The sequence below is a fragment of the Tupaia chinensis genome, unplaced genomic scaffold (genome assembly GCF_000334495.1).
Source record: "Tupaia chinensis unplaced genomic scaffold, TupChi_1.0 Scaffold000223_1, whole genome shotgun sequence".
Taxonomy (NCBI): domain Eukaryota; kingdom Metazoa; phylum Chordata; class Mammalia; order Scandentia; family Tupaiidae; genus Tupaia; species Tupaia belangeri.
In genome coordinates this window covers 286,007-294,548 of record NW_006159698.1, presented here as the reverse complement: position 1 = coordinate 294,548, position 8,542 = coordinate 286,007, and the positions used below count along the sequence as shown (strand labels likewise).

General features: G+C 40.1%; 1 long non-coding RNA gene across 1 annotated transcript in view; it reads left to right on the top strand.

The window, feature by feature from the left end:
* LOC102503068 (uncharacterized) overlaps positions 1-8,089 on the top strand; it is a 25,015-nt gene extending 16,926 nt beyond the window's left edge. The window contains exons 3-4 of the long non-coding RNA XR_334458.1: positions 6,426-6,561; positions 7,900-8,089. This is a non-coding gene — a long non-coding RNA (uncharacterized LOC102503068). The remainder of the gene's footprint in view (positions 1-6,425; positions 6,562-7,899) is intronic.
* The last annotated feature ends 453 nt before the right edge of the window (positions 8,090-8,542 follow it).

Below are 8,542 nucleotides of genomic sequence, written 5' to 3'. Positions count from 1 at the left end.
AGTATAATGTTTATAGCATAGTTCATTATCAGCTCTATACTATTAAAATATTAGAAAGACGTTTCCATTTAATTACTCAACGTATTACCACAGTACAGCCAAGAGATGCACATCCATCAATGGCTATCATCAAAATGTAAATACGAACACATCTGCATCCCTTTATAAGACTTCCTTCTGCTCCTCTACTGCCAACCTAAGGAATAAGCCCTGATGTACACTGCTCTGAGGTGGTTTAACAATTCCATGTCCTAGACTCATCTTTTCTATCAATTATAACAAAGATATTTACAACTGCCTAATTCACTAGCTCTACTTTTTCTCATACACTGTCAATTCATCTACAAAGCTTAGATGTTACAAAATATTTGTCCACACTAAACAGATACTTTACCAAAACTACACATAAGCCTATGGTTATAATCTAAGATCATCTTCTAGATGAGATATTAGCAAAAAACCCTTCCCTTTACCCTTTTTTTTCTCCTTCTTCCACCGTTCCAGTGACTAAATACAGGACTATGTGCCTAGCTCCTAGAGGTGGATTAATGTCACGTCTAGAAGACCATCCTTCCTACAAAATGAACAAAAGGACATTTATAGGCCCAGCTGCAGCAGTGCATGCTGGTTGACATTGCTATTTGGCAGGCTGAAGCCAGTGGGAGATCTGGGTTCAATTCTCTGCTCACTCTGAAGAGCTGGGTACAATGGTGTGCACCTATAGCCCCAACTACTGGGGAGGCTGAAGTAGGAAGATCTTGACAGAGCAAGACTCTGTCTTTAAAAAAAAAAAATTATAAATGGATTATTTTACTATCTCTCTACTTTTAACATATTTGAGGCTAGTTGTTTATCCTGTAATACACAGCAATAATAACTAAAATGCACATACAAAATAATGGTTAGATAATCTGAACTCATCTTATTAATGGACACTAAACTCTTCTGTGTACTCTCCCCTACCCAGTGAACAGTCAGCATACTATCCGAGACACAAAGTTTTAGCAATTCCATACTCAGAATGCAACCACTCCTATGAAATAACAAATTTTTCTTTACTTTAGCCTCCTAGTTTGAAATTATAGGACTTCATAACTTTAAAAAACGTACCAGGGAGAATTAATCCAGTATGTGGCAGACTGCAGGGCATAAATGTCAAAACCATCCCTGATTTTCCAGACCATACTCTTTTGATTTCTACTCATCTTCAGGCAGAAAATCTCATGTGCTGGGGCACAGGCTACCATTTAGCCATGGTATCCCTGGGGGGCCCTGATGTGGGTATGATAAATGACAGCACCTCCTGTGGTGAGAACCGGGTATGGTTGTTTTTTTGCTTTTTTTTAGAGGTTTTTGCTATAGGGCGCGTGTGCTCTCCAGACAGACAGAGAGAAACAGAGAGACAGAAAGCGAGAAATCACCCCCCAGGGGGGATGGCCACACCGCAATCCTTTCTCCTCCATTTTCCTCTCGGGATCTTGGGCACGCACGCACACGTGCCTGGCGTGAGTTTTAAACCATGAGGTTCGGGACGCGAACTGCAGTCTACTACATGGGAGTCCAGCGACAGCCATTACACTAACTGCTAGGCCACTCCATTCTGTGAGGTAGGGAGAAAGCGTTGACAGTGAGCCTCCAGGACCGCTAAAAGTGCAGTTGCCCTCCTCAGTTCAGGTTGTGTCCATTATGGTAATGCATCTTATTTTCTTAATCATCTCAGTGATTGTTGTGTCTTTCAAGGATTTGATAGGAAACTGATAAAACTCAGAAAGACTCCCCCCAATTAATGCTGAACAATTCAAAGCAAAGAATATCAGGAAACCAAAAAAGTAACCAGGCAATTCACAGTAACTCAAGAAGACAGGCTCTTTCATTTAACGAGCTTATCATTTATCTAAATGACTCTTCATTCTTCTCTCACTTAAATTGTTTTTTTTACTTAAAATTTCCCACACACTTTGATCAGCAAATAAATTATATCCATGGTATGGGGGAAAAAAAAAAGTCCACAAACTTTTGAAGTCCCTCTGTGTAACAGAAAGTAGGTAAATAAATATGTCAAGGTCCTCTAAGAGAAAGCTGATACAAACATAAAATTGTGAAAAGTTAAGATAAACTCTATTACATTCAAGGTGAATGAAAATATCCATATCATCAGTATAAACTTGAGATTTCTTTTTTTAAAAAGTATCCCCTAACTCTAAGTAAAGGCTGAGAAGATAGGATATTTCAATAGCAATGAGTGCACCACAGGTCCCATTGCTTTGTTAATTTACACTTAATCAGTGCCATCTTTACAGTGTACACCATGTTTTTCTCAGCATGAATGTACTGCATATTAGTCAAGTCAAAGACATTTCCATATACATTATCATCAACAGATAACTTTTCATTTTTTGTGTCTATTACATACATGTTTTGTTTTTTCCCTGATCCCCTCTTTCCCACCCTCTATACTCACCTCCTCCTATATGGTCTCTAGTATCTACGATTGCCCCCTTGCTATTATACCTTCCAACCTTATCATTTCTGCTTTAGAGTTCAGATATTCAGTATATATTGAGTGGGAACACACAGTGTATGTTATATTTCATAGTCTGTATTTCATAGTCTGCTTTACTTAGATTACTAAATCTTCCATATTAGTCCACTTTATGTCAACGATCAGGGTCTCATTGCTTTTTATGGCTGAGTAGTAAACCATAGAGTACATGTGCCACATTTTTTCAATCCACTCATCTGTTCTGGGACATTTGAGTTGCTTCCATGTCCTAGCAATTGTGAATAATGCTACAATAAACATGGAATGTGCTTTTCCGACACAGGTTCTCCTATCCAGGACCCATTTCTAACAGGTTCTAAATACTGTCACTAATTAAAAGGTACCAGTCTCCTCAGACCAATGGTTGACTCCAAGGCATAGAGAAAATAAGGAATCAGCCTGAAACATTTAACTTTTCCAACCAAGAAAGTGCTAATGGTGCATTAGTTATGTCAAAACAACACAAAAAAATCGACTTGAACTGGCTCCTATTGGCCAACTTTGGGCATCAAAAGGAATGGTAATTACACATAATTAAAATAAGTTAAAACATTTTGAAACACATTAATTCTTGATGGTGCTCAAAATGGAAGAGTAAGAAAACAGAGACAGACAGATGAAAATAGAGATGAGAGCTGCGAGCCAGTAAATGCGGAAGGGATGCTAAAAGTAAGAAATCACCAATTTTCAAAAGTCATCAATGGGTCTTCAAAACCATTCAGTGGAAGGCTGTTGGGGAACAGAATATTCACACAATAATAATTACCACCCCAAGATTACTTACTAACTGCAAGGGGAATTATGGTTTTGCATTCCGATGTGTAGTAATGACTCTAAAAGAATTGTCCTTGATCCTATTTGGAAATAACACATTAATAACTTTAAGATTTCCTTGGTTCCCAATCTCTTTCAGTAACCAATTTTCTTTGTGTTTGGTAATTGATATTTTTCTAAAAAATAATTTGTTTCACTTGAAGCTTTAAATTATTGCAATAAATCACTGGGGCTCTACTAGATGGGTTTATTAAAAATCCCCAATATTTATTTATTGCAGTAGGACATGTGTGGTTGCTAGAGAGACAGAGAAGGAGAGAAGAGGAAGGAGGGAAAATGAGAGAGAGAGACAGAGAAAGAGAGAGGAGGAAGGAGGGAAAATGAGAACTCAATCCCCAGGGGAGATGACCACACCACAATCCCTTTTCCTCCATCCTTCTCTCAGGATTTGGGACACATACCTGGAATGTTTGTCAAGATGTGGGGTCTGGGACTCCAACCACACAGTCAGTCATGTGGGATCCAAGTGTCTAAAGCACCACACCAACTGGCTGGCCCAATCCTCAATATATATATATATATTTGAGGCTTTTTTCTTTTTTTCTTTTTTCTTTTTTTGCTATAGGGCATGTACATTCGCCAGAAAGATAGAGACAGAGAGACAGAAAGCAAGAAATCACCCCCAAGGGGGGATGGCCACACTGCAATCCCTTCTCCTCCATTCTCCTCTTGGGATCTTGGGCACACACACACACACACGCCTGGCATGAGTTTAAGCCACCAGGTCCAGGACTCGAACTACAGTCAGCTACATAGGAGTCCAGCAACATAACCATTACACTAACTGCTGGTCCTGCCAATAATTTTTTAAAAGTTTATTTATTTATGTCTTCTGTGAGACTGAAACAGGGACCCCCAGCTGAGATGTCACACCATGATCTACCACAGCCAGTTTGATCATAGGCACGTGCACACATGGCCAACATGTCCAGAGGCCTCTGGATTTGAACCAGGGACCTTCCTACATGTGTCCATTCTGCATTATCACCGCACTAGCCATCTAATCCTTCCAAACAATAGTTATTAAGGCATTAACAAAGAGGCTACTTAGTGTGAAGCCCATGCATGGGTAACATATACCAGCTGACCCCAAGCAACCTGGGATCATCTTGGGCCAAAAACATTAAGATGAGTATTCTCTTCGAATTTTTAATATAGTCCACACTTTTTCTTCAGTGCTCCTTTTCCTTGTACTTCACTACAGTATATTCATCAAAAGTCTGTTTATTTTAAAAACTCTTTTTTCCAAACACAAGGCATTACATTGATTCTGCAGTGTGTGTTTTTTTTTTCCAATTCAGTGATTTTTGCTTTTATCTTTATTATTTGATACCAGTTTTCTTTTAAAGTAGTCTGTTTCTCTTCATTTCAGGAAATAATTTGGTCATTTTAGTGTTTCTTTTTAAATAAACTACTTAAAGGCAAGTTATGTGCTTACTTTCAACTATAGTATAATTATCTATTATTTTGTATAATTTTAAGGTTTTTTTTTATTGTTTTATAACAATCCTTTTTTTTCTTTTTTTTCCCCTGTGATTTAAGGTTTTGACCCATAAATTAGAACAGGGTTCTCTTAAGTTTTCTTCTGGTTAGATTTTCTTTCCTCCCTTTTGTTTTTTGTTTGATTTATTTAAACTTCTTGGTTTCTTCCTTTATTACACTATGATTTTTTTAAGTGCTTTGTAGATCTTTTGTTTTAGGGATATTATTGATCATTTTGGCATTTAATTATCATTAAAGTTCTTTGGATGTTTGAAAAGAGACATGGTCTCTCTTCCCCTCTCACTGTCTCTCATACTCTCATCCTCATTCTGTGTACTCTTTCTTGGTGTTATTGAAAATCGCTCCTGGGACCAGCAGATGACGTAACGGTTACATTGCTGAACTCCCATGTAGTGACCACAATTTCAGTCCTGGATCCAGCAGCTTAAAACTCATTCTGGGCACACGTGTGCCAAAAATCCTGAGAAGAGAAAGAGAGAAAGGATTGTGGCATGGCCATCCCCTCTAGGGGGTGATTTCTTGCTTTCTCTCTCTCTGTCTCTCTGGCGAGTGCATATACACTATAGCAAAAAGCTCTCTAAAAAATAAATTTAAAAAGGATAAAATAACTTTTTGAAATTATGGTTTTATAACCCTATCGTCATGTTTTTATGACATTTAAAAATAGGCATATTTTGAAGGTCAGTTATAAGAGGCATGGTGGCTCATAATAACCATATCTTCATTTTGAGTATTTGCTGTTAAAGATTAAACCTCTTCAGCCTGGTGTCCAGCTTCTAGGCCACTTTCCTTCCTTGTCACCCACAACCTCACTCTCTGTCACCCCTTTCCTAATCCTCACTATGGACTGCTCATACACACCCTGCTTCGTCCACCCCAGGACTTTTGCATATGGGTTACCCTCCTGGGAGGTACCTTCTCCACACACCTGATCTAGCTAACGGCAACTCTGCATTTAACTCCAAATCCAACATCACTTCATCCTCCATTCAGCCTATACCACACAGTCTCAATTCAATACTCTCATAAATGCCCTGAGGCATCTTGTATCTAATCACAGTTTGCAAGTCTGTTTTCATTCAAACAATGTCGTATCAGCATCTCCAGTGAGCCAGGGAGCTCAGGGTCAGGGACCGAGACTGCTCTGCTCACCCCGAATCATCTACAGCACAGCACATGGGCCAGGCCGGGCATCACCTCTGTGCATGGAAATGTATACTAACAAGAAACCCACCTGCCCAAGTACAGGTTGGGAGACGGGGTCATTTAAGAGGTCCACTTGGTTCCCAACAATGCAGAGAAGCTTATAATAACATAAATATATCATAACAAAACATAAACCTAGCAAAGCATCTATTTCCTGTTCTGTTGGCTGTCTCTCTCTCTTCTATGAGTACAGAAACGTGTAGTACAAATACACATAAGTATTTGAAGTTTTAGTGTGATTAATGTTTCAGTTTGGCTGAAAATGCTCTTATTTTTGTGACAGGTACAACTTGTGCAATTTGGCCTCTACTCTTCTTTTACACATACTGTTTTCTTTCAGCTTCCGAATAACTTCTTCAAGGACCCATTCCCAGAAGCATTTTTGGTTCTTTGGAGAAAGTGGCTTAGTGACTCGTCTCACAGTTAGCTAACTGAACCTTCAGAGAATCACCAGCATGATGCCAGCTACCAGTGAGGTGAGTGTGCGGGATTTGACATGCCAGCAGCATTGGGATCAGAGCCTGAGGTTCTGGGGCCACCAGGTAGGCTGGAGGTTAAGGCACTGGACACCCACATGGCCAACTACAGTCCAAGTCCAGGGCCTGGAAACTTGAAAATCATGCGTACATGCCCAAAATCACAGAAGGAGAATGGAGAAGAAGAAATTGTGGACACCGCCCCCCAAGGGGTGATTTCTCACTTTCCCTCTATCTCTGTCTTACTGGCACATGACCTATGGCAAAAACCTTAAAAAAGAGAAATAAATACCCAAGGTTCTGATATTGCTCCGTATCTTTACTGACAAGATGCTGATTATTTTTGTCTCTATACATCTAAGTTAATATCATTTCAGCCATTTTATCAATAAGAAAACTGAATTGAGTGAAAAGGATATATTCAGTCAAATTAATAGCTTTATCATCTTATTTTTTTCAGAAAAGTATTCATTGCACTCAGAATTTATTTATCATCATTGCCCCACACAAGCCCTCTTACAGTCTAAACCACACGCGTAAGCTAACTGTGCCTCCACCAGACAGATCACATTAATTCCTGTCTTCAGAGCCACTTGCCTGAGTTTTGTCTTCCACTCACGGCATTTTCCTCCTTCGGCCATACATAATCACATGTTTTTCTTTTGCCATGATCAGCTCAAATCAAACTTTACTGAATATTCTGATCATCAACAGCCTTGTCCCTCTCAGAGCCATCCTAACTATAGGGTACATGTACTTGCCAGAAAGACAGACAGACAAAAAGTGAGAAATCATCCCCTGGAAGGATGGCCACACCGCAAACCCTTCTCCATTCTCCCCTCAGGATTTTGGGCACACAGACATGTACCTGGCCTGAGTTTCAAAACTCTGGGTCCAGGACTCGAACCGAGATGGACCATGTGGGAGGCCAAGGCCTTAACCACTATGCCACCTGCTGGCACCGAGCACTGGCTAATCTAGTATTTCATACCAGTGGTCCTCAAAGTGTCACCATCAGTATCACCTGAAAAGTGGTAGAAATGCAAAATAGTCAAGCTCCACCCTCGGTCCACAGAATCAGAAATTCTGGGAATGCGATCCACCAGACTGTGTTTCAAAAGCCCTCTGTGACTAGGACAGGGTAGGGTGAGAACCTGTCTTCTGTTGCTTCCCACTGACTCACAGAAAAGGTTCTTGCCTTCCAGGCCAGAGTCTAATCATGGCTTTATGGTTGTCATTTTAAATTCTAAAGTACTTTGCACAATGTTGAGAGCATAGGTGTTCCATAAGTTGTGCTTGGTTTAATAATAACCTAGTAATAAATCCTGTTACCTATAGAGTGAAGCCTCTGGATGCTTGAAGCCCATCAGTGGGTCTCCGATTTGGATTGGAATGACATGAGCCGTGGTCTGCCTGCTGTACAAACTTCATAGACGACAATGGATTTACTGACAGTTACATTCTGTTAGCAAGCGGCAAGATACCTCTTACTTTGCCCAGTGTTCTTCCTAACGTTATTAAACAGCTGAAAGGGAGAATCTGGGCCAATGCTAGCCAGGAGAGTGGAAGAGAAGCAGTGGAGACTAACCTGGGTTAAGGTTTCATATACGCTCAGTAAGGATGCAACTTTCCACCAGACACAGTGGGCTCCTTCACTCTGTTTAGTTTCCTTCAAGCTGTTATTTTGGTCAATAATGTTCATTCCTTTTTCTTCTTTTCTTCCTATATTTCTTTCTCTTCTTTGGAGACTCATTTTTGTGTTCTCCTTTGCCTTCTTGTTCGTTAGCTCTGATCTGCAGTTGACTCCCAAGGCCTGCCTCAGCAGCTCTTGCAGCTCTCTGGGTCACTGTCATGTACTTCAGAGATCATATTGCCAGCACTGTGCTAGTAAATATATAGCAACCTGCTCTGTGGAAGGAAGGCCAATTCCGCTGGTGTAAATGTTCCCACCATGGCTAACTTTAGGCTGGTAAAGAAATGT